The 17,106-nt window shown below is 33.1% G+C and overlaps 1 pseudogene; it reads right to left on the bottom strand.

The window, feature by feature from the left end:
• Positions 1-1,032: 1,032 nt before the first annotated feature.
• LOC131638970 (gibberellin 20 oxidase 2-like) lies at positions 1,033-8,950 on the bottom strand (annotated as a pseudogene).
• Between the last annotated feature and the right edge of the window lie 8,156 nt (positions 8,951-17,106).

The raw sequence follows: 17,106 nt of genomic DNA, 5'->3' as shown, positions 1-17,106 counted from the left end.
AACGATTTTGAAACTATTTTCGGACACGTTTGTAGGTTTAAAATCTAACTCTTGGTCAAAAGCCAAGAGTCTCTTTAAGTTAATCTTTCCAAGTAAAATCACTTTTCTGTTAAGTCAAAACTATCAATTTCTTAAAAATAGATTTACTGCTTTAACGCGGAAGGCACCCTTTATATGTGACAATAAAGGAAGTTAAATTAAAGAGTAAATTCGGTTCTTAGTAGCCAAAAGCTACAAGTTCCCGTTAAATTGGTTCTTTGCTACGAATAGAGAATACTGCCCCATGAGTCGTTTCACTGATGCATGTCTAGAACATGGTCTGGTTTCATGATTTACATTCCAACCTATCGCTTTAAACTGTTATTCACTTCACTCACTTACCTTGTTGCACTGCACTCACAACAATATTCCTGTTCACCTTAGATAAGCACCTTAACAATAGAGTTGATAGATTGACGATTGGTCTCTGTGGTTCGATAATCTTATATATTACTTCGATAGGCTGTGCACTTGCAGTACTATATTTAGGCTATACGTTACAGACCCATCAGGATCATAAGTTGATTCCAACAGACAATGTCATTATTCTGCTAGAAAATTTAAAATGCTCGAAATGGTGGGAAAATGTCTTAATACGGTGAATCGAATCTACGTTATGACAATGCAAAATAAACCTATAAGGTTAACACTCCAACATCTAAGTAAGTATCAATGTTTTTGGTGGAGTGATCAAAGTTGATGATTAAACTTCTACCTTTTTAACGGTTGAGCCAAAACACTTCTTAGTCTAAATTTTTTCAAATAATATAAACATAACATAATTCTAAGAAAAACGTATTCATTTAGTTTGTGCTCCATCACAGTCCATACAACAAATTATCTTGAAAATTAAAACCCACTACTTGAGAAAATAATATAAGATGGTGACTAATAACCAAGGTATTCAATTTATTAATTGAACATTATACAAACCATATTGAACTATGGTTGACACAACAAGTCTTATTATCTATTATTCATTAGCATCAAATATCAGTTGGATTCATCAGAAGAGGTTCGCCAAGCTACGAAACTGTCAAGTGTGTGAGCATCAACTCTTCGAGTCTTTTGTGTGAGCATCAACTCTTCGAGTCTTTTCTTGACTCCTCTTTTCCTAAATGCTCATCAGTAGGACTCACTGTTTTGTCTCCTCTTGGATTCACAAAGAAAGTCAAGGACTTCCTCTCCACCTTGTTGCTAACAAAAACCCTATGGAGACAACTCTTGTACAATCCATTGGTCAATGCCTAAAAGACATAATTAATAAGTTTACATACATAAAATGTATAACCGGTTTTCTTGTAGTCAAGGAAATACATAAAATTTATATTTTGTTGGACTATCAGATCCTGATTGAACGGTCACTTATATCTCGAATACCTCGAATGTGTAAATGCGTGTTACTTTCAACTATGAAAATATAATGATGTGATATAATATTGCGTACCATGAAAGTGTCACCTATGTTGATGACAAGGGTGTTAGGTTTTGGTGGAACAACAAGCCATTTGTTGTCAGCAAAAACTTCTAACCCTCCAACTTGATCTTGAAGGAGAAGAGTGAGAGAGATTGGATCACAATGAGGGCCATTTCCATGTGCACCACTAAGGTTTGCACTGCAAGGGGATAAAAGTTGCATCTCATCTTTTGTACCCCAAAATTTGTCCACACTTTTTAGTGACAAAAATTTTCAAAACTATTTCAAAAAATTGGATTTTATAAAATCTCGGGTTCATTTACATTGACATCCTGAATTTTATAAATATTCGATTTAAAGTCTATTTTAAAATATAGTAGTCTACTCTTAAACTGTTATATTTTAATATAGAAGAATGCTTGCCTATGCTTCATAGACTTTCAATTGACTTTTTATTTCAAATAAATAACATAGCATAATTGGTAATAATGAAAGGCTTGCAAACAAAAGGTTAGGGTATGAATCCTGCCGGGTGCACTTTGTTAGTTTTTAAACTATTTTTAATCTTCTTTTTTTTGCACCTGGACACGGTCCATGGGCCTTTGGGTTGGATCATTTCCTTATTTAGGATTGGTCTTGACCTAATTTCACTCCATAAATAGAGCATTCCACACTCTTTCCTTTAACGATAACCAACAATTCACCGCAATTTCAATTCACACTTCTACCATTTTTTAAAACTTTTTCACACTCTCTTTCAAAACTTCTTTTGTTCAAACCTTGTTTGGCCGATGATTTTCATATGAGGCCCCATATTTTTTTCATTTTTTTATTTCAATTTTAATTTATTTATCGTTTACCATATGATCTTAAACTGATGGTTTTACTTTTACTATAACAAATTACACAAAATTTTCAGATCCACCGGTCAATTATTCGTCAATAGGCACTTGTGATTAGGGGTGGCAAACGGGCATGCCCGCCCCGTTTAGGCCCGCCCCGCAAAAGTCGCGAAAAAACGGGGCGGGGCGAGACGGGCTTTTTTAAGAGTGTGGGTCTAAAACCTTGTCCCGCCCCGCAAAAAAGTGAAGGCGGGGAAAGCCCGCGGGCATTCGGCTTTTTAGGCCTAAAAATAGTAAAATTCTATGAAAGAACAAATGCCCGCAAAAGCCCACAAAAAAACGGGGCGGATTCATTAAAGAGAGCGGACCTAAAACCTTGCCCCGCCCTGCGAAAAAGTGCGGGTAAAACGGGTTTTCTCCGCAGGCCGGACCCGTTTTGCCACCCTACTTGTGATACACACTAATATATATATATATATATATATATATATATATATATATATATATATATATATATATATATATATATATATATATATATATATATATATATATATAATGTTGTTATTACTACATTTGATTTGTATATACAATCATGCTATTTTTTTTCTACCGTCACTTTATACATCTAACATTTGTAAAAAGTTTTTTTCTTTATAATATGATTATGTATGCTAATTGTATTGATATAGAATTTTATTATAATAATTATAATAGTTTTGTTTGCTATGTAAATATATGTTCATTATAGTGTGTATCACATAACAGAGGGATCTTGGTAGAAAAGAAGACGAAACTGAATTGGATCCAGAAACACAAATCACCATAATCCAATCAACAACAACACCATGACAAATTTATCATAACTTGCAGATCTAATCATCATCACCATCCTTCACGAACATCACTCAACTATCATCACCATCGTTTATATAAATTAACACCATTAACATTTTTCATCAATTACTTTCAAACAATCTTAAATTCCACCACAATTTCACAACAGCCAAATAATAACATCGTCATCATTCACTTTTTAACCATTAATTAAACTAACACAATAAACCTGTAAAGATTAACACTGAAATAGATTTTCTTAGTACTAACAATTTTGTATCAATATATGTGTATAACAGTATTTTGCAGGAGAAAGGAATCGATTCAAAGTCTTAACGCAGCAACAATAGAATGCATCAACCCCTTCATCACCTCAACAGCCGCATAACACCGCCAAGAGCCACCAATCGCGAACAGCTTAGCACCGCCGCACACGAATCTGTATGCCGCCCAATCACGCCGATGCAACCTCCCTCCGGTCAGGTATTCATTCCACTCGAACTTGTTGCTATTGCTTCACTTTTGTGTTTGAATGATATAAGAGCAGAATGAGTAGTTGTTTGTTTTGCCCATGGTTTACGTGTTTGTCCAGTGTTATAAATATTGATGATGTGTTGGTTGTTTATGATGATGAAACTTGCCTGAATATATGTTGATGTTGGGTGAATATTATACTGTTGATGTTCTATCGTTTATGAACTAATAACATTGTTTAATTGTGAATGAGACTCACCTTACTGTTGATCATTTTTCAGATTGAAGTGTAGCGGCCTGATTTTGGTGAGGATAGCTGATAGGCTAGTTCATTAGTTCGAGTCGGTGTCATGCTCTGATAATTGTAACACTGGGGAACGTTAGCTTAGGGTTCATGTTTTAATGACTCTATCTTTATGATCTTGGTTTTATTTTGGGATGTAGTATTAAAGATGTTATACTCAACCGAATGTTGGATTTCCGCTGTGCTGATATGAGATTATTTTATGAGTTATGATGAATTATGTTGAATTTCCTCAGTGAATGCATGGCAATGACGTATGATGTTTGTTTTTAAATTGAATTGTGGCACTCTTGTTTCATGTACTCTAAAATATTTATTTAATTGTCGCGGGGTTTAGAAGGGTGTTACACCTTCCCTTTTCATAACTTACCCCCCGAACCCTTTTTCTCAAAAGGTCTTTCCCGTACTTTTATACCTTTCTTAATTTGACAAAATAAAAGTCGGTGGCGACTCTTGCTCACCGCAACATTCGTTTGCGAAAATAAAGTCAGTTCTCCCATCGAGTTACATCATCATTGACACATCATCTTCGAAAAAGCTTTGATAATGGTTCCGATCCACACCCAGACTAATAACCAATAGCTCAAAAATCACCTTGGTTAACTCATTCATTGCATCACAGTATTTCAGATACACCAACCTATTCAAAAATCAAAATATAAACAATGAGCCTATTTTTCAAAAAACAAAAATATAGAACTTGATGGAGTGAGGTTCATAGTTCTTACCCAGTTTGTTGAAACGTTTTCCCTAAGAGAGAATCAACAACATCAATAACCTGAGTCTCATTTTTGCTGTTGTGATTGTACATGAAAGTGAATGTCTCTTTCCATGGCAAAACAGTAGTATACCTCTCTGCATGAGCAACTGAGAAACCAGAATCTTTCGCTATAGCTTTGATTTTCTCGTCCAACGGAAGCTTGAAAATGTTACCGGTTTCTTGAAGAACAAGATCGTTGAAATCTACATCCACACCAATGTTGGTGACTTCAAAGGCACCATGCTTTATGCATGCCTCTCTCACAATCTCTGCAGCTTTGGCCATTGCAGATTCATCATTCTTGATGAGGCCAATGTCAATGAGTGGTAGTTCAATGATTTCTCCACTGCTTTTGACCCAATTCTCAATTGGCCAAATGAACTCTTTTGGTACTTTTCCTTCTTTTGTCAGTGAAATGAAGTCGAAAAATTCGACCTTGTTTTCACCTTTCTGGTTGTCATACCCCAAAACTTGCCTATACTTTTTCTCTTATTCAAACTCAAATCAAGGCACAATGCTCGAAGACACCCCCTCCTAAACAAAGACTCAAAGGACTAGGGTTTTTGTTGTTCTGAATAAAATCAATGGATCCAAAGCTACAAGGCATCTCATATGGTTTGTGATATTCCAAACTACCCCCATGACAAAATTCAGGACTCGATTCAAAGAGTTGGTCACTCAATTACTCAGAAAGTCAACAGTCGACTGATTTGACCTAAAAGTCAACTGTGGTCAAAGTACAGTCAAAACTCCTGAATTTTTGTCAACATCCTTATTTTGAAGTATCATTACCCATTTGATCAAGAATTGATCATGGTTCATCAAGGAAAGATCAAAAATCAACAAATTCAAAAGTTTCTAAATTAGGGTTTTCATAGGAGAAAGTCAACTAAACTTTGACCAGCCATAACTTCCACATGGAACATCAGAAATTTCCCATCCAAAGCTCATTTTGAAGGAAATTGAATTCTATACAACTTTTTCTCTCACATGCCAAGTCTAAAAATGCTTCATTTGAGAGATATGGAGCAAAAGATTATAGGTCCTTTTTGAAAGTCAACCAAAAGCAGTTTTTTGTTAAAGCCAATGTCACCAAGATAAATTCTCCAAATGGGAAAAAGCTTGTAGAGGACATCTTGAGGTTTCCAAAAAGTCCTATAACTCCTCCATATCTTAAAAATTGAGGGAGATATGCCTTGTCAAAGTTGGACAATTTTTGAAGAAAAAATGTGAAGTAATGGGCTCCAAAATGAATCTTTTTGCAAAAGGACCCAATCTTTTTTTATTCAATCTTGTTCCCCAAGCCATCAAAGATACTCAATATCCAAGCCACGAAAATATGATTAAAATTTGATTTTATTTGAATTTTATTTCATTAAAATCATGGATTTAATCAATATTTGGAAGAAGAATTGAAAAGATTTGATTTTTTCTTAGTTCCAATCACATTCAATCATCAAATCACACTTTATATGATACAAATTTCGTGCACAAGGAGATTGGTAAAAAAGGATTGAAATTTGGCCATAATTAGAAAGATTTCTTCCATAATTTCAATCAAATTTCCCAAACATCAAATATCAAGATTCAATTGGATTTGTCACAATTTTGTTGCCCTAAGTCCATCTCATATATATATATATATATATATATATATATATATATATATATATATATATATATATATATATATATATATATATATATATATATATATAAATGCAAGCTAGACAAACCTAAAATTCACGAATTCTGCAGCCAAAGAACCCTAAACCAAGTATCAAAAGTGGAGAAAATCTCAAACTCGGATTCTGAATTGCAGCCATTCTCTAGACAATTTGAGGATCGATTTGCATTCCTGTGAAGTTGCTGAAGCTTTTGGGACACTTGCACGCCATCAACACCCCCAGAATCATCTCCTTCAAGCCACGGTTTGTACCAATTTAAATTTGATCGATTATCCTCATTCATGCATCATAAACTGTTTTTAATGATAAATTTGTGTTCATATGAATGAATATGATGTTTCTGAATGATCTATTGGATGTTTAAGGACCTGTACCATGGTATTCCATAGTTAGGGTTTCCAAGTTTTTTTTAGGGCTTTCTGTTTGCAGGAAAATTAGGCCAAATTAGAGCCATGTTTGTGTTCGTGAGGCTTGGACGATCTCATCCATGGCCTCGCGAAGAATTTATATCATGGTTTGGATGTATTCGGAGGTCCATGTTTGTAGCTACAACTGTTGTCCGTAGGTAAAAGTGTTTTGCAGGTTTTAGACGACGGAGTAGGTTGAAGACGAAGACGTGTCTTCCCTCCATTCGTTGATTTCGCGCGCGCAAAAGGTTTCAAAATATCTCTGGGCTTGGTGCGTTATGACCCACACTGGTACCATGCGCCTTCACTTCCCAGCCATTGGATCATTCTCCAATCTTAATCCAACGCATGCCATAGCGCAACCACACCATGGACCTTCAGCGCGCATCACACCAGATCATAAGTTAAGTTTTTTTGCAATTTTATTTTATTTTTTATTACACAATTCTTTTTTTTATATTATTTATATACATATTTATTATGTTTAATATTTTATGTATATATATACAAATCTTTTAAAATTCTATATTTCTTATATATATACAAATATTGTCTAAAATTCTTCTTAAAACATAATAAATAAATATCTATTTATTTATTTTGTATTATTAAGTAATTTTTATTATTATTAAATTGATTTTGATTTATTTAAATTATTTGTAAAAATTAAGCAATTTTTTTTATTAATCAATTAAAAATAAACATTAAGGTCATATATTTAATCGAAACTTGTTTTTCATCGATTTAATTAATTAGGTTGAAAAACCAATAATTAATTAAATTGATTATTTATTCTGTTATTTCTATTTAATTCGTACCCTAATCAGGGTTTGCGAAGATCACTCCTACACTGAAAACGTTTTCCTTGCGCAGTTTTTTCAAGGTTAGCACCAGGATTTCCTCCGACTACGAGCCATGTCAGATCAAAGCTAAGTCCCTGATTCTATTTTTCTAATTTAAATATTTATTTTTGCCCTTTTAATTTAATTATTTATTTTTGCCTTTCTGATTTTATTTTGTTTATTATTTTCAATATCAATGAACTGCCCATACACTCACCCCTTTGTGTTTGTTTTTCCTTTTCCAATTTTTTCAGGGTTAGCCAACCGTCAAAGCTCAATTAGTCGGTAACCCTAAAACTTAATTTATTTTTAATTTTTAATTATTACTTATGTCAAACCTCCTTGCTTTGGTGGGGTTTTTATTATTGCCTTTTCCCCTTCCCCATGTTTTATCATGTAACTACTTCGAGGTTGTATTGTTTGGCCTTGAAGGCACTTAAAACTGCATTATATTACTGCGTGGTTAGTAATTTAGGGAGTGCAACCTTGAACTGAATATAGAATCACTTAATTACAAGATAACTTATTCTGAATCTGATCACGTGATTGTTGCACCCACGCACCTTTTATGGTACCCCTCTTGTTGCCTGTTGCCTTGTGTTTTAATGTAGAATAGCCAAGTCCCTCGAATACGAGGATACCTCAGCAATGTTGCCCTCAGTTCATTCAGATCATAAGTCCCTAATGATGCTGCCTTCGATTCGCTAATATGATCTCGTACCTCGAAGTTGCCTACGAAGTGTTGAGGTATCCTTCAGTTGCCTAAAAGTAAATGGCTATTCTGATCCTTCCCTTAGACTACTTGCCCCTCTATGGCAGGGACAGTCTTGTGGCGAACGATAATTCGACGACCCTTCAACCTCCTAATAAAAGGACTTCCCTACCCTCCTATGGTATGGATAGCCCTGAAAGGCTAAAAGAACATAGGTAATTTGCCCCTAATTGCTTTGCTCTTGTTTAAAAATCTTTTTCTTACACTTATTCTTAAAAAACTTCAATAAGGCTACGCTCATTTACGAGCTAAAGTCCTTGTTTCTTCTTCTTCTACATTTCTAAACTTTTGGTTTCTGAAAGAGCAAAGCAATTAAGAGCCCATGGAAAACCATGGATGCAAAGGGTGCCTTACACCTTCCCTTTGTATAAATTACCCCCCGAACTCAGTTTTTATTTAAAAGGTTTTTCCTGTTCTTTTAGCCTTTCTGTTAATTTGGATAAAATAAAAGTCGGTGGCGACTCTTGCTTACCGCGACATTTCGATAAATTCAGTTCACCGTATTACACCGGTCCTTTGGTGGAGGGCAAAAAGGAAGGCTAGGCCTAGGAGTGGTGATTGCTGCCATTGGGAGAGGTTCAGAAAGGTTTGCAAAGTAGTGATAGTTTTGATGTAAGTTGAAATCACAAGAGCAAGAGCAAGTTATATAAATAATTTGTATGGATGCATGAAGGGACTGATTCAGGTATTGTTTTTCTAGGAAATGTTGAATGAAATGAATGATTCTTTAACTATAGAAGTTTACTTTGAAAAAATTTGTAAATTTAATGGATATGAACAACATTGATAATTCAACTAATCTTCAAAATAGTTAATTCATTGAAAAAAATAGTATTTCAATGGATATAACGGTTACATTTAATGTCATATTTAAAAACATCTATTCAAATTTGATCTGAAAACAATGTAATTTTGATATAAATATATTATGAATAACTTTATATGAATTTTTAAATATTTATTTAATAAATATCAATAATACTACTAACTGTATTCAGAGAATGAACTTTACATTGTATCATGTTGAACTAATTTAAAATTTCATGGTTATCTTATTGAGACTATATTATTTCGCAATAAAAATTCAAAGAAGAGATAAATTTACAAATAAAATAAGAAATAAATAATTATAACAATATTCCCTTTTTAATAATAATTATTTTCTCCTTTCCTGTTTTAAAATTATTAATAATAATAATTTAAATTTTAAAAACAAATAAACAATTATATTTTTATAAAAAAATATAAGAGTTAATATCATTTTTGCACCCTATCATACAATATGTCAATTTTGGTTTACTTCCCTATATTTATTTATTTTTTGTAAAAGTAGCATTATTATTAAAAGATTATGTCATTTTGGACCTTGACAAGAAATGACACACCTGTTGCTTATGTATCGTTCTCTTTGTTTTTTTTTATTTCTAAAATGTTTATCTGTTTTTTGTTTTTTTAAATTCTGGCGTGACTTTTTGTTTGTTTAAGTTTATATTATTTTTAAAATGCTAAGGTGTCTTTATTATTTATATTTGAATTGATATAACAAAAATCTCAATTAGAGATGATAAAATGGTCTGCTCAATTTTAAATGGACTGTTTCTAACAAGTATCAGGTTTTATAGAATCGAGTTTAAAAAATTATGTTGTAATATGAGCTCAAAATTTACTATACAAGTCTGACCTATAGAGACGGTAGACCACCGACCCAAAATGAGTTTCAACTCTCCATTCGTAACCAGACTATTTGTTTATATATATAAATTAAAGGTTTAAATGCATTTTTGGTCCTTGTAAGTTAGGGAGTTTTTGATTTTCGTCCTTGTAAGTTTTTTTTATTTGAGTACCTATATCTTATTTTTTTGCTTGAGGTTTAGTCCCTAAAGCCAAAATCCGCAGGAAAATCTGCAAGTTTCCTGCGGATTTTGATTTTAGGGACTAAAACGAATGCGAAAGTGAAATACAGGAACTCAAACAAAAAAGTTTACTAGAACAAAAATCAAAAACTCGTTAACTTATAGGGACCAAAAGTGCATTTAAGTCAAAATTAAAATAGAACTCTTATAATATTTATTATAAATATGGTAAAAAATATATTATTTTAAGTATAATACATTTTTAAATATTATATTATTTTTTAGAAATATTATAATATAATTTTAAATATGTATTAATTGTATAAAACAATATTCAAATATTTAACGTAAGAGAAACTAATAGAATCCGAAGAAATTTTGAAAGAAAACACAAAATAATTAAATATTAATTTAATTTAATTAATGTATGTCAACAAAAAGATTGAATAGATTTGAGATAAAATTTAGTGAGGTGAAAAAGTCGGTGTGTTGTTTTAAAGTGAGAAAATATAAATATTAATTTAACTTTTTTAAATTTATAGTTATGCGGGCCTATGGGTGGAAATAGGTCAGGCCGATAACATGGACCTATAGCCTAGCCTATATAGGTTCAGGCCAGGCCACACATTATTTTTAAATAGAAAAAGTCTAGGCTTTTTTATAAGCCTATTTAGTTAAAAAGGCTAGGTCTCAAGCCTTACAAAAGCCTTACAAAAAGCCTTTTAAGCCTATCAGGTCGGCCTATTTAAATAAATATGAATACTTTTTTTATTATCATTATGTTATGTTTTGTGATTTGAATTAAAATACATTAATAAAACTTAGTTATCTTGAAGAACTTGTGAAAATAAGATGAAAACACTTGATGAACATTGTTCTCATGAGTTCTTTTAGTTAGTTAGTATATTTAAACATTCTTTTAATTGCTTATTTATATATTTCTAAAATAAATAGACTTTTATGTAGGCTAACAGGCTAACCAGGGCTTCAAAAAGGCCAGGCTCAGACCTAAAAAAATAAGCCTACGACGGGCTACAGGCTAGGCTTAGGCTTCAGTTTTTTTGACAGGTCAGACTTAGGCTTGACAAAGCCTAGTTCGGCCCCAGCCTATTTCCACCCCTATGCGGGCCTAACAGCTACTCACGACCCATATGTAACAGTTTTTTAAGGTTGGACTAAAAAAATTTAAGGCCTAAGTATTATAATTTGTCGGATTTAAGACATCGACTCACATGAACTAGCTCATTGTGACACCTACACTCTTAATAAACACACACGCACACCTTCACTCACTTTAATCTTTCTGAAAGATTTCCATCTCTTCTCAGCGGATACTTGTTGCAAACGGATTTTTACCCATGCGATTCCAATTCATTTGCATTGTCGCATTTTATTCGATTATTCTTTATGTTTACTAACCATTAATCCAAAATTGCAAAAAAATATGTCTTGTTTCTCTTTTATTTTTGTTACACAGGGACTGAATTAAGGATATCAAAATTTGCGAAGTGATTCGAAGCAGTTCGATCTAAAAAGTCAATGTTTTGAGTTCTTTTCTAGTCGAGGTTTAAGGTTTCATTCTCCCAGTATCGTTTTATGATTCTATATTAAATTTTGGTTTTAATTTTAATTCAAAAAAGAAATATCCTTCTTAATTTGAATTATGGTTAAAATTAAAACTAATATTTTAATATAAAATCATCTCTTTTTATTACTTTTATTTTACTATTTTTTTTATTTTGTTTTTATTATTATCACATTTTTTCCTTTATTATTAGTACTATCTCTATCTCCAATAAAATGGTTGTATTATTTGTATTATTACTATTTTCCTTTATGATGAATAAAATAGGTGCAAAAGAAGCAAGAAAGTTAAATTTCCAGTCAAGGTGTCATACCCCAAAATTTTCCCACCACATTTTTATACTCAAGTTCATTTGAATATCAAAAGCTCAGGACTTGACTGAATGTACATTATCCTAAAACGGCAACCCTCAAACTAGGGTTTTGATCTTCTTAAAGTAAAATCAGTTTCTGATAACTTCAAGTGAACTCCATGGCCTCTCAGATGTTTCAAAGAACCTCTATGCCAAAATCCAAGCTTCAATTCCCAAGATTACTCAGTCAACTGCTCAGATAGTCAACAATCGACTAGTTTGACCTAAAAGTCAACTATGGTCAAAGTACAGTCCCAAAGTCCTGATTTTTTGTCAACATCCTTATTTTGAAGTATCATTCATCATTTGATCAAGGATTGATCACGATTCATCAAGTAAAGTTCAGAAATCAACAAAACCTAAAGTTTCTAAATTAGGGTTTTTGACCTAAAGTCAACTGAACTTTGACCAGCCATAACTTTCACATGGAACATCAGAAATTTTCCATCCAAAGCTTAATTTGAAGGAAATTGAATTCTCTACAGCTTTGTCTCTCACATGACAAGTCTAAAAATGCTTCATTTGAGAGATATGGATCAAAAGACTATAGGTCCTTTTTGAAAGTCAACCAAAAGCAGTTTTTTGTCAAAGCTCATATCATCAAGATAAAATCCCCAAATGAAAAAAAGCTTCCAAAGTGGCTTGTAGAGGACATCTTGAGGTTTCCAAAAAGTTCTAGAACTTCTCCATATCTTAAAAATTAAAGAAGATATGCCTTGTCAAAGTTGGACAATTTTAAGGGGGAAAATGTGAAACAAAAGTGATTCAAAATGGATTTTATTGCAAACAAGTCCTATCTTTTTTGGCCCAATCTTGATCCTCAAGTTATCCAAGACTCCAAATATTATTGCCACGAATTTTTGAATTTTATTTTGATTTAATATGAATTATTAATCATTTAAAAATGAAAAATAGTTTATGTAAATTATGTAAAAATCAAATATTTGATTTGGAGGCATATAGGAATCAAATCTAATCATCATTTATGCCATATTTCCAATTCAAATTCGTGCACATGGTGATCGGAGTAGATTGAAGCAAATAAGGCCAAGTTTAGAAACAAATTTTCAATCAAATTTCTTAAGATTGCAAAGATTGGATTCAAGGAGATTTGTTCAAATTTGTTAACCTAATCTCATCTAATATATAAGTCTAACCATTCCAGACCACAAGGGGACGAAAATCTGTAAGCAAGAACCCTAATTGAACTCTTCAAAATCCAAAGAAAAAGTCAAAATTGGATTCCATTTAGCAGCCACTTGCAAGCCAACTCGAGGATCCCAATACGTTCCTAAGACATCAGTGAAGGATTTCCAATTGTTCTTAAAAGCCAGAGCCCTCAGAATCGTGCCTAGTTCGTTACGGTTTGTTCACTTTTAGCCAAGTTCAATTCTCATGATTCATGCATCCTTAATATGTTTTGAACCTATATTCATGTTTATAATGGTGTTATGATGCGATTTGGATTGTTTGATTAAGTTTTGAGTGCAGGGAAGTCACGATACCATTATTAGGGTTTGTGTTCTACAAGAATGGGGATTCTTGGTAGAGACAATTCCAGGCCCAATTAGTTGGTTCATTAGGTTGGCAAGAATAATTAGAGTCAATCTGGGTTGGTCTTGTGCTTTTTGGTTGCGTTTTCATGCAGGTTTGAAGGTCGTGAGATTAGCTATGAAAAACTGGTCGTTGATTCGTAGCTAAATTATAGCTAAATTTCGTAGCGAATCAGGCCAAGGATGGAGGTTGAAGATGACTGTGTGGCAACGCGTGGTTGGCTGGTTTCAAATGTTTTTGTCGCGCGAAGGGATTTGGGTGATAAAAGATCCGGTACTCCTCAGGCTTACGTGCACCATGCACCTCTGCACCACCGACCCTTAGATCACGCTGAAATCAAATCATACGCTTCAGAGGTTACGCATCTACCGTACACCTTCATAGAGTCGCCACACCAAATCCCAGCGTCAGGTTTTTATAAATTTTTTTATTTTTATTTATTTTGTTTAATTATAATTGTTTTTATTTTCTTTTTTAGCTAATCATTTTTATTACTTTTTTTAATTCAATCTTTTTTCTCTTTTTCCATAAAAATATAATAAATGGTTTTTTTTATTTTAGTATTAATTTAGTTTTAATAATTAAATAATTAAATTAATTTAGTTTTAATAATTAAATAGTTAAATTGATTTAGTTTAATAATTAGAAAATTAATTTTAACTAATTAATTTAGGTTAATAATTAATATTTTAATTCATTAATTAGGTTTAATCATTAGGTTAATTTAAAATAGGTTTAATAATTAGGTTAATTTAAATAGGTTAAATAATCAGGTTTAATTTAATCAGGATTAGTCGAAGTAAAATTAATTAGGTTAAAAACCAATAATTAATTTTTAGGGTTTGTCTAGCCTCGATTATTTTAGAAACCCTAGTAGCCATAGGAGTCTTAGGTAGGTGTCGTCCATTAACTATAGGTCTAGGTTTCTTGCCCCCAAACCTTTTGGCCACTAATTTTTCAAACTTCCTTTCTTTTTTATTAACCTTGTTTTCTAACCTTGGTTCGATTCTTGCCAATTATTTTTTGCCTCTTTATTATTATTTCTTGATTGCCTTGCAGGGTTACAATATGTATTTTCTTGTGGTTTGCCCACGAGTTTATTTTTCCCTATCATTGCAGGGTATCATCTACTTAATTATTTATTGTGGTTTGCCCACAAATTATTTTTGCCTTATTATGTAATTGCTCACAGGTTGTAATAGTTAACTAGGGTTTTATTTTTCTGCCTTATTTTCTGTATGATTAATTGCGTGGTTAGTAATTTAGGGCGTGAAAACCTCGAATTGAACTTAGAGTCACTAATTACAAGATAATATATCCGAACTTAATCACATGATTGTGGCACACACGCACCTTTAATGGTAACCCCTCTTGTTACCTGTTGCCTTATTATTTGCTGCCTTATTGCCTTATTTTTTTGCCTTAAAAATAGTCAAGTCCCTCGGATACGAGGATGCCTTAGAAAATGTTGCCCTCAGTTCATTATCATCACTGAAGATCATGAGTCCCTTCGATGTTGCCTCCAGTTACGTGATCTCGTCCCTCGAGGTTGCCTAGGATATGATGTTGATAGTCCCTTTCGATTGCTGGGGCATCCTCATTGGTTGCCTAAAATGACTATTTTATCCTTCTCTTAGACTACCTGCCCTCTTTATGGCAGGGTCAGTCTTATGGCGAACGATAACTTCGATGACCCTTTCACATCCAATGAAAAGACTACCTACCCTCTTTATGGTATGGATAGCCCTTTCAAATAAAACTTAAAGAACAAGAAAGACAATCTTAGGGTAGGTGTTCTTAAATGCTTGCTCACATTCAATTCAAAAATCCAAAATGCTTTTCACACCTCCTTTTCAAAATGATTTCCATAAGGCTACGCTTATTTACAAGCTAAAGTCCTTATTCAAATCTTTTCTAAACACACACACTACATTTCTTTTCAAACAATTCAAACAAGTGAGCCAAGAAATTAAGAGCCCATGGATAACCATGGATACAAAGGGTGCTTTGCACCTTCCCTTTGTATAACCTACCCCCCGAACTCAAAATCTTTCAAAGGTCTTTCCTGTTCTTTTTGCCTTTCCAGTTGGATAAAATAAAAGTTGGTGGTGACTCTTGCTATCCGCAAAATTTCAAAAAAGTCAGTTCTCCCACCGTATTATACAAGGTCATATTCACGTTTTTTCTCCTCTTCAGCAGAGTCATGATTTCTTCATCACACCTTACAAATCAACAGAATCAATCTTGTCTATCCATCCTTCTCTTATCAATGGCTCAAAATTCTCACATATTCACACGAATTCCTCTCTTTTCTCACTTCCAAATTCTCCAATTCTGTTACAGAATTCCTTCTCAATTTTTATCCCAAAGTTCAATCCCTTGCACTATAAATAAAGCTTCAACCTGTTATGCTGCCAAATTTCATCCAAAAAAACTCCTCCGCAAAGTTGATACCAAACTGAAACCGATTGTTCATCACCTTCAACCTGTTAAACCATAGCCATACATATTAACACTCATCCAATCATCAAGTTGCTTATTCACATACAATTATGCACGAAATCAAGTTAAATACCTCTGAAAGTGAGAATCAAACTCCTACTTGGAATTGTTTCTGGGCTACCAATTCGATCTGGAATCCTTCAGTGATGCTCAATGAAGCTTTTTAGGCAGTTAGAACACCTTGATCACTGCTCCTTCTTCAAACCCGATACCACCTACAAACAAGAAAAGTTGTGCCTAGAACTCAATTTTCTAGGTGTTACAGATTCGAAACAGGTGTTTAGATAGATTTTATGTGTGATATAGAAGGTATCTAACACATAAAATCAAGAAACGCACGAGCCAAATTCAGTTTCCAAGTTTTGGTTCAAAGGTTCACTTTAATGGAGTTTTTGAATTGTGATTTTGAATTGTAGGTGTTTGGCTTGTGTTTGGGGGTTGTGAATAGCTTCAATATGACAAATAGAAGTTATTAGAAGTGTTGATTTGATTTGGAAGTGTTTGGTTTAGAAAGTGGCAAGTTATGAGCTTAAAAGCTTTGAAAATGAACCAAAAATGGTGATTTTTGGTTAGAGGCCCTTTTGCAGGTTAAAGAGAGTATGAACAGCTTCAAAATGATATTTAGAAGTTGTTCAAACTCTTGTTTGACACCCATAACTCTTAGAACTCAGAATCACTATAAAAGTGCAAAGATGGGAAAATGGAGAATTTCAAGTGAAGGTGGACTTGGAGAATTCTGGTGTAATTGATCCAAGAGGCAAGGTCCTTTATTTATAGGCAAGAATTAGGGTTTGTGGATGGAAAAAGTTCAGAGTTTTAAGTTCACATGTGACGTGTGTACCATCTTGCTTGTTTGTGAATAAATGAGAAAGTTATGG

The sequence above is a fragment of the Vicia villosa genome, unplaced genomic scaffold (genome assembly GCF_029867415.1).
Source record: "Vicia villosa cultivar HV-30 ecotype Madison, WI unplaced genomic scaffold, Vvil1.0 ctg.002495F_1_1, whole genome shotgun sequence".
NCBI lineage: Eukaryota > Viridiplantae > Streptophyta > Magnoliopsida > Fabales > Fabaceae > Vicia > Vicia villosa.
The sequence above is the reverse complement of the archived record's forward strand: the minus strand, read 5'-3'. Positions and strand labels throughout refer to the sequence as shown.